We start from the raw sequence: 11,202 nt of genomic DNA on the forward strand, positions 1-11,202 counted from the left end.
CAATGTTTGTCTGCTGTCAGTTTTTGAAACAGGCCAGGGTCACAGTGCTTGCGGACGTGAGCTGGCCCGTCAAAGCCCTCCCTGAGTTAAGAAAAGTGGTTTCTGAGCCACTGTCAGGCTGCCTGATCGCAAGGTGCCCATCTGAGCGTGTCCACTGTGACAGTGCTTGACAAGCATCACGCCGGCCTTGCTTTTAGATGCCGCCCAGCGGGGGCTCTGGTCTGCAGAAAGGCAGCCTGATGCAATTGAAAGAGTACGGACAAGAGGTCAGAAGACTGGGCTCAGCCACCTACTACTTAGGTGACCTTGAGCAAGTCTGCTTGCCCTTGCCGGTATATAAAAAGTCTCATTAGGACAGTGTAACAAGATAATGCCTGGGAAAACACTGTCATCTAAAGCACTGGACCCAGGTTAAGGTGTGGCTATTAATAAAACCCTAGATGAACATCATGCCTGAGTGACCTGCATGAGCTCAAACTACAAGTTGTGTCACCTGCATTGATCTGGGCCTGGCTGCTTCTTATGGAATCCAATCCTGTTTCAGCGGCTACATCACAATTATGGCCCACTAACACCTACCCCCTATTGGCTTTTTGTATATGGGCTGCGCCCCTTGGAGCACCATCCACTCCTTATGTGGGCGATTTTTTGAAACTAAGTGTAAACTTTGTGTTACACATACACTAGGTAAATTTAATCTTATTGCTCTGGTCTACCTATATAAGCTATTAAAATATTTTTAATACTGCTTCGGCTACCTATCTGCCTGCTGACTTGGTGAGAGCCATACATTTCAACAGTGTACAATCCATGCATTTGTTCATTCAATATACATTTACTGAGCACCTGCTATTCTCTAGACACTGGGTTAGGAACCAGGAGATTCAGAGGGTATATCTGATGGAGGGTAGCAAATGCCATAGTAGAGGCTAAGAGAGTAGGGCATTCCTATTGCTGTCAGCAGCATGGGAAGTTTTCTCAGTTCAGGAGATGTGGCGGAGGCCACTAGCCACTCGCCTCTTCTTTCTGAGCAAACCACTGGACTATATTTTCCAGCCCTGACAATTTGTGGTGCTTCTGCATTAATGACCATATCTTCCTAGGCAGATGAAGAGATGAAGTCCACTGTGACAGGCTTCTAATGGTTTCTTAGAAACTGCAGGTGGCAACAGCTAGCCTGCTTTTATCTGTCTAACCTCTTCACCCCATCCTCATCCCCTCGTCACACACACATTCATTCCACAAATATCGGTAGAGTTCCTACAATGGGCCAGCACTATGTTGGGCACTGCTGCATTCTCTTAAATCCTCTCTGAGTTCAAAAATCTCCACTTTGAGGAGCAGGTGCCTTCTCCATGTGGGTGGATCCCCTTCCTTAGCCGTTTCATCCCAGCCAAAATCAAGGTCTGAGCCTCTGCATCCTCACACCCCCAGCTTGGTATGGCCAGGCTCTGTGTAAATGTGCCAAGAAAGGAAGGAAGGAAGGAAGGGAGGGAGGGAGGGAGGAAGAGAGGGAGGGAGGGGAGTCAAGGCACTTCTGTCTTCTTGGTCTCTTCATTAGCAGAGCACTGTAGTGAGTAAAACTTGGATGCAGATACAGATCCAGACTTGAGTCCCAGATCTGCGACCAACAAACTTTGTGACTTTAGCAATGGCCTGTACAACAAGCTGAATAACCCAGAAGACCTTTGAGTTCCCACTCAACTCTAATATTCTGATTCTTTCTATGCTAATCCCGAATTCCTGGATGAATGCTCCTCTTCTAATCTAGCTTTACAGAGGAATAAAAAAGTTTCCCCAAAGAGGCAGAAGAGAGGGAAGAGTTTCACCAACTTTCCTTATAATGAAATATCTGCTGGCAATAAGCAGTCTGAAGCTAAAAAACAAATGCTAAGTGTTATAACTGCAGAATATCCTAAAATTCTTCCTTGCCTGTAACCTGATTTCTTTTAGGCTCAGCCTAATTCTGTCCAGACTCAGGCTCCATGTTAATTGTCAAGACCGGCTTGAATTATTCATGGAATTTCTACACTGGAATGGTTTGCGAGATGTTCTTTGCAGATGTATTCATCCTTTCACGGCTGCAGGAACTCAATAATGAGCTGTTTGGATTGGGGAGTTCCTTCACTTTCTTGGGCCTCTGTTTCTTCACCTGTAAACTAGGGAGGCAGTTCCCCCCAGCTCGAGAATGTCTTTGGTTCTGTGGTTGCAGGTGCCTCAGCCAGAGATTCCACATGCAGCTCACAAGCAGCAGCAAACCACAGAGACAGAAAAAAAAAAAAAAGAAGGTTGCCATCCAACGATTAAATGCAAAAGGAATTATGCAATTAGCAAAGGACGTTGATCACACAACATGGGAGTCTAATTGCAGCACATGCAAATGTTTGCTAAGTTAGATAAATATGGGTTTGCAGTCACTCTGGTGCACAGATTGAGTGGTAAAATTAAGGAAAATATAAAAGTTAATTATGAGATGGGAGTGATAAACATAGTGTATGTGCACTAGGCCCATTAGGATTATTAACCAAGTAATCAGCACACACCAAAAGTGTTATAGGAGTCCCAGGCCCATAGTTGGACTACCGTGTACTGGTTACCATGTGTCACAGGACATGGAAAACATGCTTCATTTTTACATAGCACCTGTCACCTGTCACCTGTCACCTGTCACCTAGGGAACCCCAGCACTCAGGTCCATTGGCTCATCAATATGCCCAATGCACATGGCCAAGGTGGGCCAGGCTTCGTGTGCTGGCTCAAAGAAAAGCTGTATCCTATTGGTTCTCAGACTCTCCTGAACCTGCCGCCAAGTCATAAATCCATAAGCCCATGAAGTAGCTCTCACAAGATGTGCATATCAGCCTGCTGGGACCTTTCAGCGATGGGTAAACAGTCCTGGAGAGGCAGCCACAGTGAGAGCCCAGGTTCTAGAGGCAGACAGCTTGGCTTTGAATCCTGCGTCCTTCACTAATTCTTTGACAAACTGGCTCAGTTCACTGTGTCCTGGTTTCCTCATGTCTGTCATGGGTACAATAATATCACCTACCTCTTGGGGTAGCTGCAAGGATTAGAGGAGTTATGACCGATAACAGAACACTGTCTGGCACATAATAGACACTCAATAAGTGCCTTGTTTCTTACCCTCTGGTTTCCCCTACTCATTAGATCATTCATTCAACCAAGTAAGGGCCCCGTGGGGTGAGGCACTATGCTAATGATAATGACCATGGGGGTGGAGGTGGGGTGGGAGACATACACACACGGGCTCCGCCCTCATATCGGGATTAGGGAGGAAATGTTGGCACACAGATAACTGCAGTGAAGCCACACATGAGGTGCACTGCTGAAGTGTTATGAAATGCTCGAGGGTGCATCATTCCTGCAAGGCAGCTGGAGAAAGCTTCACTGAAGACAGGCCACTTTGAGGTAGGCCGTGATGAGATTTTAACAGATGGTAGGCTGGGTGGAAAAATGTGTAACATTCTAGGCAGAGGATATGTCATGGGCAAAGATGCCGAAGTCAGGAAACTCAAGGCAACATCAAGTCATTGCAGGAAGTGATGGGTAAGGCTGGGAAGGAGCTCTGAGGTCAATCGTGGCAGGGGTGGGGTGGGGAGGTCTTGATATCAAGCCCTGAGTATCAACCTCGTCCTGTGAGCCATAAAGAGTCCTTGGGACATTTTAAATAAAACATTTTAGGACAAAGCAGTGTTAAAGGAAGATGAACCTGGCAAGGGGAGCAGAAAGGATAGAAAAGGGAAAGGCTGGTGACAATGGGAGCTGGGAGGCTACTGCAATAGTCCAAGTGCACAGTAATGAGGATACGTATGAAAAGAAATGCAAGGGAAGGACAAATTGACAGGACTCAGTGACCAAGAGGATGTGCAAAGCACAGACAGAAAGGAGGAGATAAGAGAAGGTTTTGAACTTGGGGAGCATGGACAGAAAAGGAGGCTTGCTAGTCAAGCCAGGGTTCTGATTCCTAGTTCCCCAGCATATTATACCAGTGAAGCTCTACCAGTGGGAAGCAGCATAGAGTAGAAGTTCTGAACATGGTCTTGAGAGCCCACATCCCTGCCCTGCTGCTTGCTAGCTGTGTTACCCTCAGCCAATCACCTCCCAGAGCTTTCCTCATTTGCAAAATAGGGATAAGAGCAACCTACCTCTCAGGTACACGGTGAAGATGAAATGAGATAATGTGCCGATAACGTGAAGCACCTAGAAAGTGTCTGCCCCCCTGGGGACCGCTCAGTAAATGCTGAAAAAAACAAAACCAGGACCTCAAAGTAGAGACTATCCAAAAAAAAAAAAAAAGCCCTAAGTAACTCTGCACTAAAATTCCCCTGAACATGGTTTGTTCACGCTTTGAGTATTCAGAAGCTCTTTCCAGAACTTGCAGAAACACCAGTACACTATCACTGTGCTGTAGTCCCGCAGAAGCACTGGTTGGTACATATTCGGGTCAGAATAAAGATAAACCTAGCTCACTGTACTGATTTGGAGGCGGAAGGAGAGAAAGCAGTGAGCAACAATCCCAGATCCTGCTGATGGAGTCAGACCATGAATTTGGGTAACTTTCTCCCGTTTTCATCAAGGACCTCACCATTTCCTTCTCTTGCCTCTCAGGCAATGCCAGCTTTGACACGCTATTTCTGATGTCCTGTGACAAAGGTTATAGAGATGATCCCAGGGGCTGCTGACCAGTCAGTGGGCATGTATGGACTTCCAAAGCCTGCTGAGACACAGCTGCAGGAACATCCCTGGGCGGGGGGCCAGTGGTGGGAGGCAGGCCTGTCTGAAATGCTTGGTCACACCTGGAGAGCCGCAGAACCAAAGGCAAGGGCGCCAGTAAACCATCCCAGCTCTTGGGGCACTGTTATTCATTCAACAAAAATTCAACATGCAAAAGCAAACTGGTTCTACCAAATGGGCCACTGGAGTTTGGAAATTCTAGACCTGAATCTTGGCCTGATCCGTTTCATCACAGAGCTGTGAGCTCTGCTCACAGCTAACGTCTTCCTGCAAGCAAAACTGCTCTTCAACCAAACTGCGGTTCGTTTTCCAAAATACCTGGAACCCTCTGAGACAACCTTTCCGGGTCCAGAAAGACAAAAAGACAGCGAGCTGTGAAGTGGGGGATTGACCCCACTCTGTCAGACTTCAAAGCCTGTGCTTTTTCCAATTTCCAAGGGAAGCCTAACACCAGCATAAAATTATACAATGTTGGGAGATTTAAGTAATTAAGTCTGCTCTCCCTGTATCACAGGGGAGATAACTACAGCTCAGAGGAGTTGAGTGACTTGTTTAAGATCACATAGCACATAGCAGTTCCTACTGTGGAAATCAATAAGCTAGCAAGAGATCTGATCATATGAATAAGACTATTTCCTTATAATCAAATCACAATTCATGTTCTCAAACATTATTATTTTTACTTATGTTGCTTTGGTTGGTCTCACACAATCAGTGACATATTTATGCTACAAACATTACCAACCCCTTTCAGAGAAGGAAACTGAGGCTTGAAGAGGTAAGTGGTCTACGCTAGGGCACAGAGGTAGAAGGCACCACAGCCAGGGCTAGAGCCGAGTCCTTGTATTCTAAGCCAGTTGGCAAATTCTATGCCCAGGCCTAGGTTTACAGCCTTTAAGATGTCTGTGTGCTGGGAGCACAGAGAAAGGAGAACAAAGAGCAGGAGAGGCAATATATACTAACAGAGCCCATAAACTAGACAGGAAACCTTCAATTATGAGGTACTTATTAATTCTAATAAGAGATAAGAGTATGTTATGTTCGAGCATTTATTTCCTCTTCAAAGTATCTTTCTCAAGCATTTCTGTAAATTATGTCCTAAAAAAAGGCCTCAAGTTGTTATGCTTCCAGGACACTGGACATGCCCCCCTGAAGTTGTGCACTGAGCCAGCTGCACCTCCTGCCGGGGGTGGCAGGAGGAAGGGGAAGAGGGTGCGAAGATGCAGACTCTGTTGGTCAAGAGGAATTTCCTGGCCAAACCACCTGGTTACCGGGAATCTTTTTCTCCAGAGTGATTAAACCCCACAAAGAAACAAAAACAAAAATAAATATTGCTTTGTCTGGATTTGTGTGGGTTACAATAACATGTAATAATAACTGTTATCGAGTACTTACTGTAACGTGCTAAACACTGTGCTAAGCACGTTACAGTACTCGGTAACAGCTATTACCTCATCTAATCCTCACAACAACCCTTCAAGGTGGGTATTTTGATCCCCATTTTAGTGAGGAGGGGAAAGTGAGGCTCAGAGAGGTTAAGTAATGTGCCTAAGGTTACACGGCTGTAATGATGAGGTAGGCTTTGAACCAAGGTCAATTTCACTCCAAAGTCCTAACTTGTATCCACATCCTATCTTCTCTCAAGGAAGAGGACTGACTAGAAGATGCCCCTCCATTCTCCAGACCCTGAGTTTCTCTAAGAGGCGGCCACAGATGCTATGACACAGATAGGACATTATTATCACAAGGATACCAAGATAACCAGTATCTAAAAATTTTGGTTAGCAAATACCTTTCCCTTTTTTAATAAAAAAGTAATGTTTCATATTATTCAAACTAACCTTAAAACAATTATACATTTTTATTCCAAAGACTGAACTTGTAATAAAGCTTAGCTCTATATTTATGTGTTTATTTATTTATTTACTGAAAGAGTTAAACTTTAAAGCTTAGCTCTATTTTAAACACATTTGTAGAACTATCCGTTTTGTGGGCAGATTCATATGCAATTACTCCAACCACTTTCCATACAGAAAAATACTGTGAGCTTTTATTGAGCATTTGCAATTAAAACTGAGAAGACAGTTATGCACTTCTTTCAGAAGATCCTAAGTATTTTGTCAACAAAATTAACTATGTATGTCCTATCCAATCTCTGTACTATATGATGAGGCAGTGTAGTAAGCCGTTAAACTCTACCATAATATGTCTGGATATCATGGGTATATTAGATCAAGTCAGATCCTGAAAACCATGACTTGAAGGAGAATTCACATGAGCCAGTGAGTTAGAAGAAACGTGTAAGGGGAAGAAGTGGGTTCTTAGAGCGCTTGGTGACTGCCTGTAACCCAGTGGGGGAGATGCCCCCAGCCCAGCTTGGCTGATTAAGAGCCTGTTCTGTCTTCCTGGCTCCTGGCTCCAAGACTTGGCAACAGAGAGCCGGCAGAGGTTTAACTAACCCACTTAATCTGACTTCAATGATCATTCCAGGAGAAACCGGGTTGCCTCCAGGGACTCTGAAGCAGCAGTCTGAAAGCCTCAGATAAGCAGACAACCTGTCCAAATGAAGTCCATGTCCCTGGAAAAGAAAAAGAGAGAGAGAGAGAGAGAGAGAGAGAGAAAGAAAGAAAGAAAGAAGGGTGGTGAGTAAGTGAAAGGTTAGTTTTGTCACTGTGATGCGACGGCAGCCGCCAGGTCCTATAGCAGGTGCCCAGCACAGTCCCTAGGCTCAGAGCAAGTGACCCATACACATGAGCTGAAAGAAGGAAAGACCAGAACTTGGGTTCCTAAGGAGAAAAATACCTACAGAAAACTTAAAAAAAAAAGTACTATAGAGGTAGGACATAGAAAAGAAGCCATTTGCTAAACTGAGGGGTGGCAGAGAAGTCTCACATTTACAGGAAAAAAATAAGATGATGGTAGTAATAATAATAGCAGTTAACACTTTGTGCCAGACACTGTTCTACTCCTTGACTGTAAATTCCAGTAGGGCAAGGTCTTTTCCTCTTTCACTCACCTGTACACACCAAGCACCTAATTCAGGGCTTGGGGCCATAGTAGGCATTCAGGATACTCTGTTTTAGTGAATGAATAGATAAAACAGAAGTCATGGGTCGGGGAGGGGGGTGGAAATAGTATTTAGCTAAGTTAAAAAAAAAAAAATTAAAGGATGGTAATTATGAGCTCATTTTTTCTAACATTATTGAGCACTGAGTATGTGCCAGGCATTGAACTTGGCCCTGAAGATAGAGATTAAACGACAAGGTATACTCTGGGCAATTATTTAATCAACCAATACTTATCAAGCCCCTGCTCTGGGCCAGGCATCCAGATGAGCACTGCGGGGAGAGAGATATAAGGGAGTTCCTTTCCCTGCCATCCAGGAGTTCACAGTGGTGTGGGTGGGGTGTGTATAACAAGAGAGGCATACACAGCATTATGATCAGGACAGGGTGTGAGGAACCTGCCTGAAGGGGCCAGCACTGTTACCCTTCCCTACCAGACTTCAAGCAAAGGGTAGCCATCGCTGATCAGGGAGGTTATGGGATTCCTGCATTGACTGGGACTTTCTCAGGTACTAAATTCCTGCCCCCACTGCCAAGAATCTGTATATGTTTTCAGTACTCTAGAACCTGGAAAATGGGCTCTTCCAATCCAAGATAAGCGCTAAGCCTACATGATCCTCAGGTCTATGACAATTTTAAGATCAGATGATGCGGTAACGCAATGAGGACAGCACTCAGACTCCAATTCTATAAAAAGGGTCCTCAGTATTTTGTGTTCTGTTATCCCCAAAGCACTTTTAAACTTAGATGCAATAATTGCTCAATAAATGGCAGCAACTGTTGCCGCGGCAGCTGAGTTCAGGGCTGCAGATATCCGCTCAGGGCTCGGAGTCGAGTGGCGTTCCCCACAGGAAGTCACAGGAGAGCTGGAGCAAACCTCACACACAGCCCAGCAGGCTCTGACCAATTCTGGCTCCACCGTCAGCACAAGCCACCTCCAGGCTCTCCTACCCTCCTGCACCCCTTGCCGTATCTACCCTCTTTAAACCTTGTCCAAAGTGGACTCAGCATGCTTCATTTTCAGGAAGAGTAACCAACTAGTTAAAAAGCCCAGGGAGGGCTGAGATCTGGTTGGGAGCAGCTGCGACCTAACCCAGCACATGGCGATCTGTGCCACTGAAAGCTGTAGATGACTCTTTTGTGGTGGTCGTGCCAATGTGTGCTGCAGAAAAAGCACAAGCCCGCACTGCCCCCACTGGGTCAGGAAGTAGAGCGGGTGATAGAAGCACGTGGGGGGTGGAGGCAGTGAGAGAGCAAGAGGGAAAGGTCTAGGAGCCCACTGGCTAGAGCAACTTTTTTCTTAGTTCCTTGACCTGCCCTGGTCAGCAGGGAAGAGGCTGCTTTTTTCACACCCTGTGTGTGAGGTTCTGATGATAATGAAAAGGGCCGTGATTCCAAAATCCTGAATGTTACCTTTGATTCTAGACACCTCAGGTGACTCCCATCTTTCCCCATTACCTCTGATATCTTTTTACATTGTTTAATGCTGAACTCGTTACCCAATATCTCACCCTCCAAGTTGTGCTAGCATAAGGGTAGCAGCAGAGAGTCGAAAGACTGGCCTACTTCAGTGAGACACAGATTATACAACATGGTGAACAAAAGACCAGCAACAAATGCACGACTATTCCCTTGGATTATATAACTGGAAAACACGTCTGATAGCAATACAAGAAAAAAAGATTTCAAATCTGTCCCTTCATCCTTCCTTCTTGGTTGTGCAGTAAACATAAAAGTTTTCAGTTAGTCTTGTGTCTTTCCTTTCCACTCATGCTGAATTTCAAATCAGACACACCATACAGTGTTGAGTAGAATTGTTTTCGCTTGCTTTCTTTTTTCGTTTCCTTTACATGAAAGGGTTGTTAAGACTTTAAAACTATATCATTTCCCTCTTAATAGGGCCACTTTTCATCCCAGTCAGTAAACTGGATTATAATTTGCATGTTTCAATAAGACACGACAATTGTCATTAAAACAAGAATTACAGATCCCTCTTTTTCTATATTTTGTTATGTTGGGGGAGGGGTTATGTAGTCAAGAGTGGTCTAATGTGTTACCAACATTGCTTTTATAGGGACTTTCAGAAGCAGTGGAATGGGATATATGAACTGGGAGCAGGTAGACCTGGATTATAATCCTGACTCTATAGCTAACTTGGCTATCACTTAAACCTTTTTGTGCCTCAGTTTTCTTCTCTATAAAATGGGGCGCAACTATCCTGTGAAGGAAGTACGGACTGGCCCAAGCACAGTGGAGAACATGGCTTTCAGTGGAAAGCCCTCAGGAGTAAAGAGACTTGGCTTCAAATCCCAGACCAGCCACTTACCCCGAGACCTGGGGTTTGTTACTTAAAAATGTTCTACTTCAGGCTTCCCTGGTGGCACAGCAGTTGAGAGTCCGCCTGCTGATGCAGGGGACACGGGTTCATGCCCCGGTCCGGGAAGATCCCACATGCCGCGGAGCGGCTGGGCCCGTGAGCCATGGCCGCTGAGCCTGCGCGTCCGGAGCCTGTGCTCTGCAACGGGAGAGGCCACAACAGTGAGAGGCCCATGTACCGGAAAAAAAAAAAAAAAAGTTCTACTTCACTTTCTGGATGGTAACTCACAGTTAACACCTGTACTGAGTATTGAATGAGATGACATCTGTGCAGCCTCACCAGAGGCGGCGGCTCCTTGCATTATTTGCCTTACAGGTACTTGGCCCTCAGACCCCTAGGGCATGAATGCCCCCGTAGACCACAGATGTGAACGCATCAGTCACCGGTTCTGAATACAGTGGCATCAGACCTTCCCTTTAAAGAGGATTCCCGGGTTGTAAAAACTTAAGGTAGGTTGAGCAGAGCTGGACAGGAACACTCCTGTAAATGCTGGTGGGAGAGGGGGAACAATCCGTGAAACAGTGGCTAAAGCAGAAGCACCAACTGCCCCCCTTTCGTTGATGTGTATATAAACACACCCTCCTCCGGAAAAGGTGTACCGGGGCTCAGTAAGAACGAGCTGCTCAGTGCTGTCGGGGGTGGGGCCCGGTGGGGCCCTGCCCAGTGACCTCACTTTATTTTAAATCTGAGAGCTCTAGGTGGCCGCTGGCTTCTGCACAGCACCGCGCCCAAGGTCGGCTTTCAGGTGGAAGCGAGTTCTTGAGCGACACTTGCCTGAAGCCGGGTAGGACCCGCTCCCCGGGTAGCGGAGAGGGAAGGACCGAGACACCACGGCGCTAACCGTTCGGGGCAGCCACCCTGCGCGCCCTGAGGTCGCGTTCAGCGGCAGAAAGAGCCACCGCTCGCCACCGGGACCCCCAGTCCTACGGCCTGTCGCTACAGCACGGCGACCTTAGCCTCAGTATCACTGTATCCCCGCCCTTATATCGCGTCCGGGAATATAAGAAT

The sequence above is a fragment of the Orcinus orca genome, chromosome 8 (genome assembly GCF_937001465.1).
Source record: "Orcinus orca chromosome 8, mOrcOrc1.1, whole genome shotgun sequence".
NCBI lineage: Eukaryota > Metazoa > Chordata > Mammalia > Artiodactyla > Delphinidae > Orcinus > Orcinus orca.